Source organism: Oncorhynchus kisutch, unplaced genomic scaffold, assembly GCF_002021735.2.
Source record: "Oncorhynchus kisutch isolate 150728-3 unplaced genomic scaffold, Okis_V2 scaffold3951, whole genome shotgun sequence".
In the NCBI taxonomy this organism is placed as follows: Eukaryota; Metazoa; Chordata; class Actinopteri; order Salmoniformes; family Salmonidae; genus Oncorhynchus; species Oncorhynchus kisutch.
This window is the reverse complement of record NW_022265896.1, coordinates 30,001-43,381: the sequence shown is the minus strand read 5'-3', so window position 1 is coordinate 43,381 and position 13,381 is coordinate 30,001. Positions and strand designations below refer to the sequence as shown.

The following is a 13,381-nucleotide window of genomic DNA, read 5'->3' as shown; positions in this document are numbered from 1 at the left end:
CAGAGAGGTAGCTGACTGATGCCCTGTGGTGACAGGCAGAGAGGTATCACTGTAGCTGACTGGTGCCCTGTGGTGACACTGCTTAGAGGTGACAGGCAGAGAGGTATCACTGTAGCTGACTGGTGCCCTGTGGTGACACTGCTTAGAGGTGACAGGCAGAGAGGTATCACTGTAACTGACTGATGCCCTGTGGTGACACTGCTTAGAGGTGACAGGAGGAGAGGTATCACTGTAGCTGACTGATGCCCTGTGGTGACACTGCTTAGAGGTGACAGGCAGAGAGGTAGCTGACTGGTGCCCTGTGGTGACACTGCTTAGAGGTGACAGGCAGAGAGGTAGCTGACTGATGCCCTGTGGTGACACTGCTTAGAGGTGACAGGCAGAGAGGTATCACTGTAGCTGACTGATGCCCTGTGGTGACACTGCTTAGAGGTGACAGGCAGAGAGGTAGCTGACTGGTGCCCTGTGGTGACACTGCTTAGAGGTGACAGGCAGAGAGGTAGCTGACTGATGCCCTGTGGTGACACTGCTTAGAGATGACAGGAAGAGAGGTATCACTGTAGCTGACTGATGCCCTGTGGTGACACTGCTTAGAGTTGACAGGAAGAGAGGTATTACTGTAGCTGACTGATGCCCTGTGGGTCTGGCGACGAATATGTAGCGAGGACCAGCCGACTAGAGCATACAGGTCACAGTGGTGGGTGGTATAAGGTGCTTTAGTAACAAAACGGATGGCACTGTGATAAACTGCATCCAGTTTGCTGAGTAGAGTGTTGGAAGCCATTTTGTAGATGACATCGCCGAAGTCGAGGATCGGTAGGATAGTCAGTTTTACTAGGGTACGTTTGGCGGCATGAGTGAAGGAGGCTTTGTTGCGGAATAGAAAGCCGACTCTAAATTTGATTTTGGATTGGAGATGTTTGATATGAGTCTGGAAGGAGAGTTTACAGTCTAGCCAGACACCTAGGTACTTATAGATGTCCACATATTCTAGGTCGGAACCATCCTGGGAGGAATTGTCTGGGAACGAGATTAGAGGCCCAAGTGGTTGACATCATTGCAGACAACCCCAGTTTGACTTTTAACAGGCTATCATCAAATCATGTGTCAACCCTCTAACAACAACCTGCCTCTAACAACAACCTGCCTCTAACAACAACCTGCCTCTAACAACAACCTGCCTCTAACAACAACCTGCCTCTAACAACAACCTGCCTCTAACAACAACCTGCCTCTAACAACAACCTGCCTCTAACAACAACCTGCCTCTAACAACAACCTGCCTCTAACAACAACCTGCCTCTAACAACAACCTGCCTCTAACAACAACCTGCCTCTAACAACAACCTGCCTCTAACAACCTGCCTGCCTCTAACAACCTGCCTGCCTCTAACAACAACCTGCCTCTAACAACAACCTGCCTCTAACAACAACCTGCCTCTAACAACAACCTGCCTCTAACAACAACCTGCCTCTAACAACAACCTGCCTCTAACAACAACCTGCCTCTAACAACAACCTGCCTCTAACAACAACCTGCCTCTAACAACAACCTGCCTCTAACAACAACCTGCCTCTAACAACAACCTGCCTCTAACAACAACCTGCCTCTAACAACAACCTGCCTCTAACAACAACCTGCCTCTAACAACCTGCCTGCCTCTAACAACCTGCCTGCCTCTAACAACCTGCCTGCCTCTAACAACAACCTGCCTCTAACAACAACCTGCCTCTAACAACAACCTGCCTCTAACAACAACCTGCCTCTAACAACAACCTGCCTCTAACAACAACCTGCCTCTAACAACAACCTGCCGTGGTGGAAAAGTACTTGAGTAACAGTAAAGATACCTTAATAGAAAATTACTCAAATAAAAAAGTCACCCAGTAAAAAAACAAATTTAGTAAATGTCCAAAAGTATTTGTTTTCAAATATACTTAAGTATCAGGAAGAGAGGTATTAGGCTACCCTGGAGCGTTGGACTAGTAACCGGAAGGTTGCAAGTTCAAATCCCCGAGCTGACAAGGTACAAAATCTGTCGTTCTGCCCCTGAACAAGGCAGTTAACCCACTGTTCCTAGACCAGTTAACCCACTGTTCCTAGACCAGTTAACCCACTGTTCCTAGGCCAGTTAACCCACTGTTCCTAGGCCAGTTAACCCACTGTTCCTAGACCAGTTAACCCACTGTTCCTAGACCAGTTAACCCACTGTTCCTAGACCAGTTAACCCACTGTTCCTAGACCAGTTAACCCACTGTTCCTAGACCAGTTAACCCACTGTTCCTAGACCAGTTAACCCACTGTTCCTAGACCAGTTAACCCACTGTTCCTAGACCAGTTAACCCACTGTTCCTAGGCCAGTTAACCCACTGTTCCTAGGCCAGTTAACCCACTGTTCCTAGACCAGTTAACCCACTGTTCCTAGGCCAGTTAACCCACTGTTCCTAGACCAGTTAACCCACTGTTCCTAGACCAGTTAACCCACTGTTCCTAGACCAGTTAACCCACTGTTCCTAGACCAGTTAACCCACTGTTCCTAGACCAGTTAACCCACTGTTCCTAGACCAGTTAACCCACTGTTCCTAGACCAGTTAACCCACTGTTCCTAGACCAGTTAACCCACTGTTCCTAGACCAGTTAACCCACTGTTCCTAGACCAGTTAACCCACAGATCCTAGACCAGTTAACCCACTGTTCCTAGACCAGTTAACCCACTGTTCCTAGACCAGTTAACCCACTGTTCCTAGACCAGTTAACCCACTGTTCCTAGACCAGTTAACCCACTGTTCCCAGGCTGTCATTGTAAATAAGAACCTGTTCTTAACTGACTTGCCTGGTAAAATAAAGGAAAAATTTTAACTTATATTAAACAAACCGGACGGTCCGATGTTATTTACAGATATCCAGGAGCACAGTCCAACATCATTTACAAATTAAACATCTGTTTAGTGAGTCAGCCAGAGGCAGTAGGGATGACCAGGGATGTTCTCTGTTTAGTGAGTCAGCCAGATCAGAGGCAGTAGGGATGACCAGGGACGTTCTCTGTTTAGTGAGTCCTCCAGATCAGAGGCAGTAGGGATGACCAGGGATGTTCTCTGTTTAGTGAGTCAGCCAGAGGCAGTAGGGATGACCAGGGATGTTCTCTGTTTAGTGAGTCAGCCAGAGGCAGTAGGGATGACCAGGGATGTTCTCTGTTTAGTGAGTCAGCCAGAGGCAGTAGGGATGACCAGGGATGTTCTCTGTTTAGTGAGTCAGCCAGATCAGAGGCAGTAGGGATGACCAGGGATGTTCTCTGTTTAGTGAGTCAGCCAGACCAGAGGCAGTAGGGATGACCAGGGATGTTCTCTGTTTAGTGAGTCAGCCAGACCAGAGGCAGTAGGGATGACCAGGGACGTTCTCTGTTTAGTGAGTCAGCCAGACCAGAGGCAGTAGGGATGACCAGGGATGTTCTCTGTTTAGTGAGTCAGCCAGACCAGAGGCAGTAGGGATGACCAGGGGCGTTCTCTGTTTAGTGAGCCAGTCAGAGGCAGTAGGGATGACCAGGGACGTTCTCTGTTTAGTGAGTCCTCCAGATCAGAGGCAGTAGGGATGACCAGGGATGTTCTCTGTTTAGTGAGTCAGCCAGAGGCAGTAGGGATGACCAGGGATGTTCTCTGTTTAGTGAGTCAGCCAGAGGCAGTAGGGATGACCAGGGATGTTCTCTGTTTAGTGAGTCAGCCAGAGGCAGTACGGAGTAAAAAGGGAGGACGGAGTAAAAAGGGAGGACAGAGTAAAAAGGCAGGACGGAGTAAAAAGGGAGGACGGAGTAAAAAGGGAGGACAGAGTAAAAAGGGAGGACGGAGTAAAAAGGGAGGACGGAGTAAAAAGGGAGGACGGAGTAAAAAGGGAGGACGGAGTAAAAAGGGAGGACGGAGTAAAAAGGGAGGACGGAGTAAAAAGGGAGGACGGAGTAAAAAGGGAGGACGGAGTAAAAAGGGAGGACGGAGTAAAAAGGGAGGACGGAGTAAAAAGGGGGGACGGAGTAAAAAGGGGGGACGGAGTAAAAAGGGGGGACGGAGTAAAAAGGGAGGACGGAGTAAAAAGGGAGGACGAGGGGGGACGGAGTAAAAAGGGAGGACGGAGTAAAACGTTTTTTTTTAAATAATTTCTTTAGGAATGTAACGTTAGTGGAGTAAAAGTTGTACAAAAATATATACAATTAAAGTACAGATACCCCCCCCCCCCAAAATATATACAATTAAAGTACAGATACCCCCCCCCCAAAATATATACAATTAAAGTACAGATACCCCCCCCCCCAAAATATATACAATTAAAGTACAGATACCCCCCCCAAAATATATACAATTAAAGTACAGATACCCCCCCCAAAATATATACAATTAAAGTACAGATACCCCCCCAAAAAAATATATACAATTAAAGTACAGATACCCCCCCCCCCAAAATATATACAATTAAAGTACAGATACCCCCCCTCCAAAATATATACAATTAAAGTACAGATACCCCCCCCCCCAAAATATATACAATTAAAGTACAGATACCCCCCCCCCCAAAATATATACAATTAAAGTACAGATACCCCCCCCCAAAAAAAAAAAACTTAGCCAAGACGTACTTTAAAGTATTGTTACTTAAGTACTTATAACACTGACAACTTGGTAATATATAAAGTTATCTGGTAATACATAAAGTTATCTGAATAACTGTTCAGTCACAACCACCTGTTGGTGACTGGATGTGTGTTTGGACAGTCTGCAGACTCACCGTCAACACTGGCCATAACAGCCTGTTATTTACTGATGTGTCTCCACTACTCAACCTGTTATTTACTGATGTGTCTCCACTACTCAACCTGTTATTTACTGATGTGTCTCCACTACTCAACCTGTTATTTACTGATGTGTCTCCACTACTCAACCTGTTATTTACTGATGTGTCTCCACTACTCAACCTGTTATTTACTGATGTGTCTCCACTACTCAACCTGTTATTTACTGATGTGTCTCCCACTACTCAACCTGTTATTTACTGATGTGTCTCCACTACTCAACCTGTTATTTACTGATGTGTCTCCACTACTCAACCTGTTATTTACTGATGTGTCTCCACTACTCAACCTGTTATTTACTGATGTGTATCCACTACTCAACCTGTTATTTACTGATGTGTCTCCACTACTCAACCTGTTATTTACTGATGTGTCTCCACTACTCAACCTGTTATTTACTGATGTGAATGTGTCTCCACTACTCAACCTGTTATTTACTGATGTGTCTCCACTACTCAACCTGTTATTTACTGATGTGAATGTGTCTCCACTACTCAACCTGTTATTTACTGATGTGTATCCACTACTCAACCTGTTATTTACTGATGTCTCCACTACTCAACCTGTTATTTACTGATGTGTCTCCACTACTCAACCTGTTATTTACTGATGTGTCTCCACTACTCAACCTGTTATTTACTGATGTGTCTCCACTACTCAACCTGTTATTTACTGATGTGTCTCCACTACTCAACCTGTTATTTACTGATGTGTCTCCACTACTCAACCTGTTATTTACTGATGTGTCTCCACTACTCAACCTGTTATTTACTGATGTGTCTCCACTACTCAACCTGTTATTTACTGATGTGTCTCCACTACTCAAACCTGTTATTTACTGATGTGTATCCACTACTCAACCTGTTATTTACTGATGTGTCTCCACTACTCAACCTGTTATTTACTGATGTGTCTCCACTACTCAACCTGTTATTTACTGATGTGTCTCCACTACTCAACCTGTTATTTACTGATGTGTCTCCACTACTCAACCTGTTATTTATGATGTGTCTCCACTACTCAACCTGTTATTTACTGATGTGTATCCACTACTCAACCTGTTATTTACTGATGTGTCTCCACTACTCAACCTGTTATTTACTGATGTGTCTCCACTACTCAACCTGTTATTTACTGATGTGTCTCCACTACTCAACCTGTTATTTACTGATGTGTCTCCACTACTCAACCTGTTATTTAACTGATTGTGTCTCCACTACTCAACCTGTTATTTACTGATGTGTCTCCACTACTCAACCTGTTATTTACTGATGTGTCTCCACTACTCAACCTGTTATTTACTGATGTGTCTCCACTACTCAACCTGTTATTTACTGATGTGAATGTGTCTCCACTACTCAACCTGTTATTTACTGATGTGTCTCCACTACTCAACCTGTTATTTACTGATGTGTCTCCACTACTCAACCTGTTATTTACTGATGTGTCTCCACTACTCAACCTGTTATTTACTGATGTGTCTCCACTACTCAACCTGTTATTTACTGATGTGTCTCCACTACTCAACCTGTTATTTACTGATGTGTCTCCACTACTCATTCCTGTTATTTACTTGATGTGTCTCCACTACTCAACCTGTTATTTACTGATGTGTCTCCACTACTCAACCTGTTATTTAGTGATGTGCTCCACTACTCAACCTTTATTTAGTGATGTGTATCCACTACTCAACCTGTTATTTACTGATGTGTCTCCACTACTCAACCTGTTATTTACTGATGTGTCTCCACTACTCAACCTGTTATTTACTGATGTGTCTCCACTACTGATGTGTCTCCCACTACTCAACCTGTTATTTACTGATGTGTCTCCACTACTCAACCCGTTATTTACTGATGTGTCTCCACTACTCAACCTGTTATTTACTGATGTGTCTCCACTACTCAACCTGTTATTTACTGATGTGAATGTGTCTCCACTACTCAACCTGTTATTTACTGATGTGTCTCCACTACTCAACCTGTTATTTACTGATGTGTCTCCACTACTCAACCTGTTATTTACTGATGTGTCTCCACTACTCAACCTGTTATTTACTGATGTGTCTCCACTACTCAACCTGTTATTTACTGATGTGAATGTGTATCCACTACTCAACCTGTTATTTACTGATGTGAATGTGTATCCACTACTCAACCTGTTATTTACTGATGTGTATCCACTACTCAACTTGTTATTTACTGATGTGTATCCACTACTCAACCTGTTATTTACTGATGTGTCTCCACTACTCAACCTGTTATTTACTGATGTGAATGTGTATCCACTACTCAACCTGTTATTTACTGATGTGTCTCCACTACTCAACCTGTTATTTACTGATGTGAATGTGTATCCACTACTCAACCTGTTATTTACTGATGTGTCTCCACTACTCAACCTGTTATTTACTGATGTGTCTCCACTACTCAACCTGTTATTTACTGATGTGTCTCCACTACTCAACCTGTTATTTACTGATGTGAATGTGTCTCCACTACTCAACCTGTTATTTACTGATGTGTCTCCACTACTCAACCTGTTATTTACTGATGTGTCTCCACTACTCAACCTGTTATTTACTGATGTGTCTCCACTACTCAACCTGTTATTTACTGATGTGTCTCCACTACTCAACCTGTTATTTAGTGATGTGTATCCACTACTCAACCTGTTATTTACTGATGTGAATGTGTCTCCACTACTCAACCTGTTATTTACTGATGTGTCTCCACTACTCAACCTGTTATTTACTGATGTGTCTCCCACTACTCAACCTGTTATTTACTGATGTGTCTCCACTACTCAACCTGTTATTTACTGATGTGTCTCCACTACTCAACCTGTTATTTACTGATGTGTCTCCACTACTCAACCTGTTATTTACTGATGTGTCTCCACTACTCAACCTGTTATTTACTGATGTGAATGTGTCTCCACTACTCAACCTGTTATTTACTGATGTGTATCCACTACTCAACCTGTTATTTACTGATGTGTCTCCACTACTCAACCTGTTATTTACTGATGTGTCTCCACTACTCAACCTGTTATTTACTGATGTGAATGTGTCTCCACTACTCAACCTGTTAACTAACTCTGCTCTAACTTACCCATATCACATACTGAACAGAGCGGCTTGGAACAACGTGTTCGTTAAATGGACCTAGTAAGCATAGCTGGCTAACGTTTACAGTATTTAGTTAGCCAGCCAGCTAGTACCGTTAGCAAGTAGCCAGATGTTATTGACTTTTAGAAATCAATAACGTTACTCAAAATTGTGAGTTATCATGGAAATAAAATAACTTTAGTTACCTGTGTTTTGACTGTTGCCAAATAAAATAGATTGTTGACAAATGCTCAAATGAAAAGAGCGTGCTAATGTTAGCTCGGTCGGAGAAAACTAAAATCCAGACTCACCAGTTGAAATTCTGAAAACTTACGAAAAGTCACTGTGGCTTGAACGCGACACGTCTTCGTCAAAAGAGCCAATTCTTCGGAAACTGGGAGGGGAAACACACTTCAACAGGACATAAAGCATGTGGCTTCACAAAAGTGACACATTTGAGTGTTGCCAACTCATGTTAGTTTGCATGGCCATGAAAAAAGTTGGACGCCTCGTATTGGTGACGTCACGTCGGAGGGTTTGTACTTTGATGCGGCGTTCAAATCAACTGGGAACTCGAAAATCTCCGAATTCCGACGTTCACGACAAAATGGGAACTCCGGAAGAAAAGAAAAAAAATCTCCGATAAGGGAAAATCTTTTCAAACCGTCGTCCAATTCTAAATCGGGAACTCACTGACGTCACGATTGTACGTCGTATGTTTCCGAGTTCCCAGTTTTCCAGAAAGCACTATGAGCTTGGGAACGTGCAGAGAAGGCATTGCCAGATGCGTCACTATAACCCAGAAAGTTAAACCACACTGGAAGACAAATTTGAAATTAAATACATTTGAAGTCGTGGATAAAAATCGCATTTAAATGTACTTTCGGGAAGGTTTGTGGCCACCATTCATTTAATACATTAAATATATACATCAGACGGTATTGGGAGCTATTTCATAGTTTCCCCCCATTTCAAGGAGGAGCAGACCATCCGATATGCCCATAAATATGATATGAAACCTGGAATAAAAATGTTTAGAGGGACCAGTGTTTCTATAGAGAAACAAACCTCACATCTGTGCAGTTTGCAAGCAATGTTGTTAGACTCCATTGTATCGTTGTTTCTTCTTTAGAGAACACTGGTGAGCAACAACGTCATTTTACTTCACCGCAACAACAACAAAAACACCCTGCTACATGTATTCAATATACACCATTTCAAATCTGACTCCCGGTGCGGTTTTACTTCCGGGCTACTATGACGCAGGTGGCAGTTCCTTGTCAATATGTCGCGAGGTGCTGACGGCTCTCTCTGTGATTTAATGGTGTCTGCTTCCCTCTAGCGGTTAATATAATACACTACAGATTGGTATTTTCTTTGACCAGCAGGCGGTGATAAAGTGCTATGCTACTTTCTCTAACGACGGTACCAAAGATTATAACGCGATATGCACCAGAGGAGGCTGGTGGGGGAAGCTATAGGAGGAAGTGCTCACTGGATGGTAATTAGCACATCAAGCATATGGAAACCACATGTTTGATATACATTCATTCCATTCCAGATATTTCAATGAACCCGTCCTCCTATAGCCCCTCCCTCTAGCCACCACTGATATGCACCTGATATTCACCTACCTCCGTACTCATATAGGATGAACTAGACTCCAAAACATCCACACAATACCGTACGTCTTATCTCACGATGTGGGTCTCTGGGAACGGTCTGAAGGGAGTTTTATTAAGGACGTAGGAAATGCAATGAAACAGTGTTATGAATACAGATTATAGTTTTTATTTGAAGAAAATCCTGGACTTGGAATGAATAGAAGCAGCACAGGATGCTCATAATGTGTTCTGGATTTACAAATAAATAAATACGGATGATTTATTAGTGTGTGTGAAGGGGGAGGGGTAATCCATTAATTTACATTAACCCAAATGATCCCATATATTGTAGTCTATCCCCTAAACAATTGATGAATGTCGATCATACTAATGAATCCATAGCCAGAGTTCAGGTTTTGCTAATTAAAATGTTTTTCTCGGGGGGGACTACAGACTACAGCTCTGTTATTGCCCACATATACGATCGCTAATTACTCCCTAATACAACGTTCAAGTGATGCAGGAAGAGGAAAATACTTGAGAATTATATTGAAAATAAATAATACAAATTGAAGACAAAAACACAAAAACCTTTAGATATTATTTATTTAAGACTTTTTCTGTCTTTGATTTGACACACATCACAACATAGCTGGCTCTATAGCTGGTTCTATAGTTGGTTCTATAGATTGTCCTGAGACAGAGCACCAACACCTGAGATAGAGACTACGACATGCCCCAGAGCACCAACACCTGAGACAGAGACTACGACGCGCCCCAGAGCACCAACACCTGAGATAGAGACTACGACACACCACAGAGCACCAACACCTGAGACAGAGCACCAACACCTGAGATAGAGACTACGACATGCCCCAGAGCACCAACACCTGAGATAGAGGCTACGACATGCCCCAGAGCACCAACACCTGAGACAGAGCACCAACACCTGAGATAGAGACTACGACACACTGCAGAGCACCAACACCTGAGACAGAGCACCAACACCTGAGATAGAAACTACGACATGCCCCAGAGCACCAACACCTGAGATAGAGGCTACGACATGCCCCAGAGCACCAACACCTGAGACAGAGCACCAACACCTGAGATAGAGACTACGACACACTGCAGAGCACCAACACCTGAGACAGAGCACCAACACCTGAGACAGAGACTACGACACGCTGCAGAGCACCAACACCTGAGATAGAGACTACGACATGCCCCAGAGCATCAACACCCGAGATAGAGACTACGACACGCTGCAGAGCACCAACACCTGAGATAGAGACTACGACATGCCCCAGAGCACCAACACCTGAGATAGAGACTACGACACACCACAGAGCACCAACACCTGAGACAGAGACTACGACATGCCCCAGAGCACCAACACCTGAGATAGAGACTACGACACGCTGCAGAGCACCAACACCTGAGATAGAGACTACGACATGCCCCAGAGCACCAACACCTGAGATAGAGACTACGACATGCCCCAGAGCACCAACACCTGAGATAGAGACTACGACATGCCCCAGAGCACCAACACCTGAGATAGAGACTACGACATGCCCCAGAGCACCAACACCTGAGATAGAGACTACGACATGCCGCAGAGCACCAAGACCTGAGATAGAGACTACGACATGCCCCAGAGCACCAACACCTGAGACAGAGACTACGACATGCCCCAGAGCACCAACACCTGAGACAGAGACTACGACATGCCCCAGAGCATCAACACCTGAGATAGAGACTACGACATGCCCCAGAGCACCAACACCTGAGATAGAGACTACGACATGCCCCAGAGCATCAACACCTGAGATAGAGACTACGACACGCCCCAGAGCACCAACACCTGAGATAGAGACTACGACATGCCCCAGAGCACCAACACCTGAGACAGAGACTACGACATGCCCCAGAGCACCAACACCTGAGACAGAGACTACGACATGCCCCAGAGCACCAACACCTGATATAGAGGCTACGACACGCTGCAGAGCACCAACACCTGAGATAGAGACTACGACACACTGCAGAGCACCAACACCTGAGATAGAAACTACGACATGCCCCAGAGCACCAACACCTGATATAGAGACTACGACACACCCCAGAGCACCAACACCTGAGATAGAGACTACGACACACCCCAGAGCACCAACACCTGAGATAGAGACTACGACACACCACAGAGCACCAACACCTGAGATAGAGACACTTGAGATAGAGGCTACGACATGCCCCAGAGCACCAACACCTGAGATAGAGGCACCTGAGATAGAGGCTACGACATGCCCCAGAGCACCAACACCTGAGATAGAGACTACGACACACCACAGAGCACCAACACCTGAGATAGAGACACCTGAGATAGAGGCTACGACATGCCCCAGAGCACCAACACCTGAGATAGAGGCTACGACACGCCACAGAGCACCAACACCTGAGATAGAGACTACTTCCCAAATGGCACCCTACCCCCTATATATCCTAGTGCACTACCAGGGCAAATGGAACGCCTGAGAAGAAGAACAGAGAAATATATAGAAAGGAATGAAATGGAACGCCTGAGGTGAAGAACAGAGAAACAGGAAGCAAATGGAACGCCTGAGGTGAAGAACAGAGAAACAGGAAGGAAATGGAACGCCTGAGGTGAAGAAAACTGAAGGAAAACGGAAGGAAAACGGAAGGAAAACGGAAGCTTCACATGCTGATGGAGACGGGCTGTTTTCCACAGATGAAAAACTGAATTTCAATATTTTAATATAAAATATTAATATCATGCTGAAGTTTCTCCTGGTAGACATTTATCTAAATAGAGTGTCTTAATGAACGTGCCTGCTGCCCTTATTATTCTTAATACTAAAATAATAACTCATACTGAAAGACAGAAGAGGTCAGTTTTAACAGAGCTCCAGGGGACTGTCTCAGTCTCAGGTCAGTTTGAACAGAGCTCCAGGGGACAGTCTCTGTCTCAGGTCAGTTTTAACAGAGCTCCTGGGGACTGTCTCTGTCTCAGGTCAGTTTGAACAGAGCTCCAGGGGACAGTCTCTGTCTCAGGTCAGTTTTAACAGAGCTCCAGGGGACTGTCTCTGTCTCAGGTCAGTTTTAACAGAACTCCAGGGGAGTTCTCTCTAATAATCTCTCTCTGATAATCTCTCTCTGATAACCTCTAATAACCTCTCTCTGAAAACCTCTGATAATATCTCTCTGATAACCTCTCTCTGATATTCTCTCTCTGATAACCTCTCTCTGATAATCTCTCTCTGATAACCTCTAATAACCTCTCTCTGATAACCTCTAATAACCTCTCTCTGATAACCTCTCTCTGATAACCTCAAATAACCTCTCTCTGATAACCTCTCTCTGATAACCTCTCTCTGATAACCTCAAATAACCTCTCTCAGATAACTTCTCTCTGATAACCTCTAATAACCTCTTTCTGCTATAACCTCTCTATGATAATCTCTCTCTAATAACCTCTGATAATCTCTCTCTAATAATCTCTCTCTAATAACCTCTCTCTGATAACCTCTCGCTGATAACCTCTCTCTGATAACCTCTCTCTAATAACCTCTCTCTGATAACCTCTCTCTGATAACCTTTCTCTGATAACCTCTAATAACCCCTTTCTGATAAACTCTCTCTGATAATCTCTAATAACCTCTCTCTGATAACCTCTCTCAAATAATCTCTCTCTAATAACCTCTCTCTGATAACCTCTCTCTGATAATCTCTCTCTGATAACCTCTCTCTGATAATCTCTCTCTAATAACATCTCTCTGATAACCTCTCTCTGATAATCTCTCTCTAATAAC

General features: G+C 44.1%; 1 protein-coding gene across 4 annotated transcripts in view; it reads right to left on the bottom strand.

Moving 5' to 3' along the window:
* The window catches only part of LOC116372468 (neurocalcin-delta A-like), a 94,990-nt gene extending 86,517 nt beyond the window's left edge, over window positions 1-8,473 (bottom strand). Inside the window, exon 1 of one of the 4 annotated variants that reach the window (XM_031821273.1) lies at window positions 8,256-8,473. The gene's annotated coding sequence lies outside the window, so the exon portion shown is untranslated. Of the gene's footprint in view, window positions 1-8,150 lie in introns of all 4 variants that reach the window. The other 3 variants (XM_031821268.1, XM_031821270.1, XM_031821269.1) reach the window with 3 other exon arrangements.
* Window positions 8,474-13,381: the final 4,908 nt, after the last annotated feature.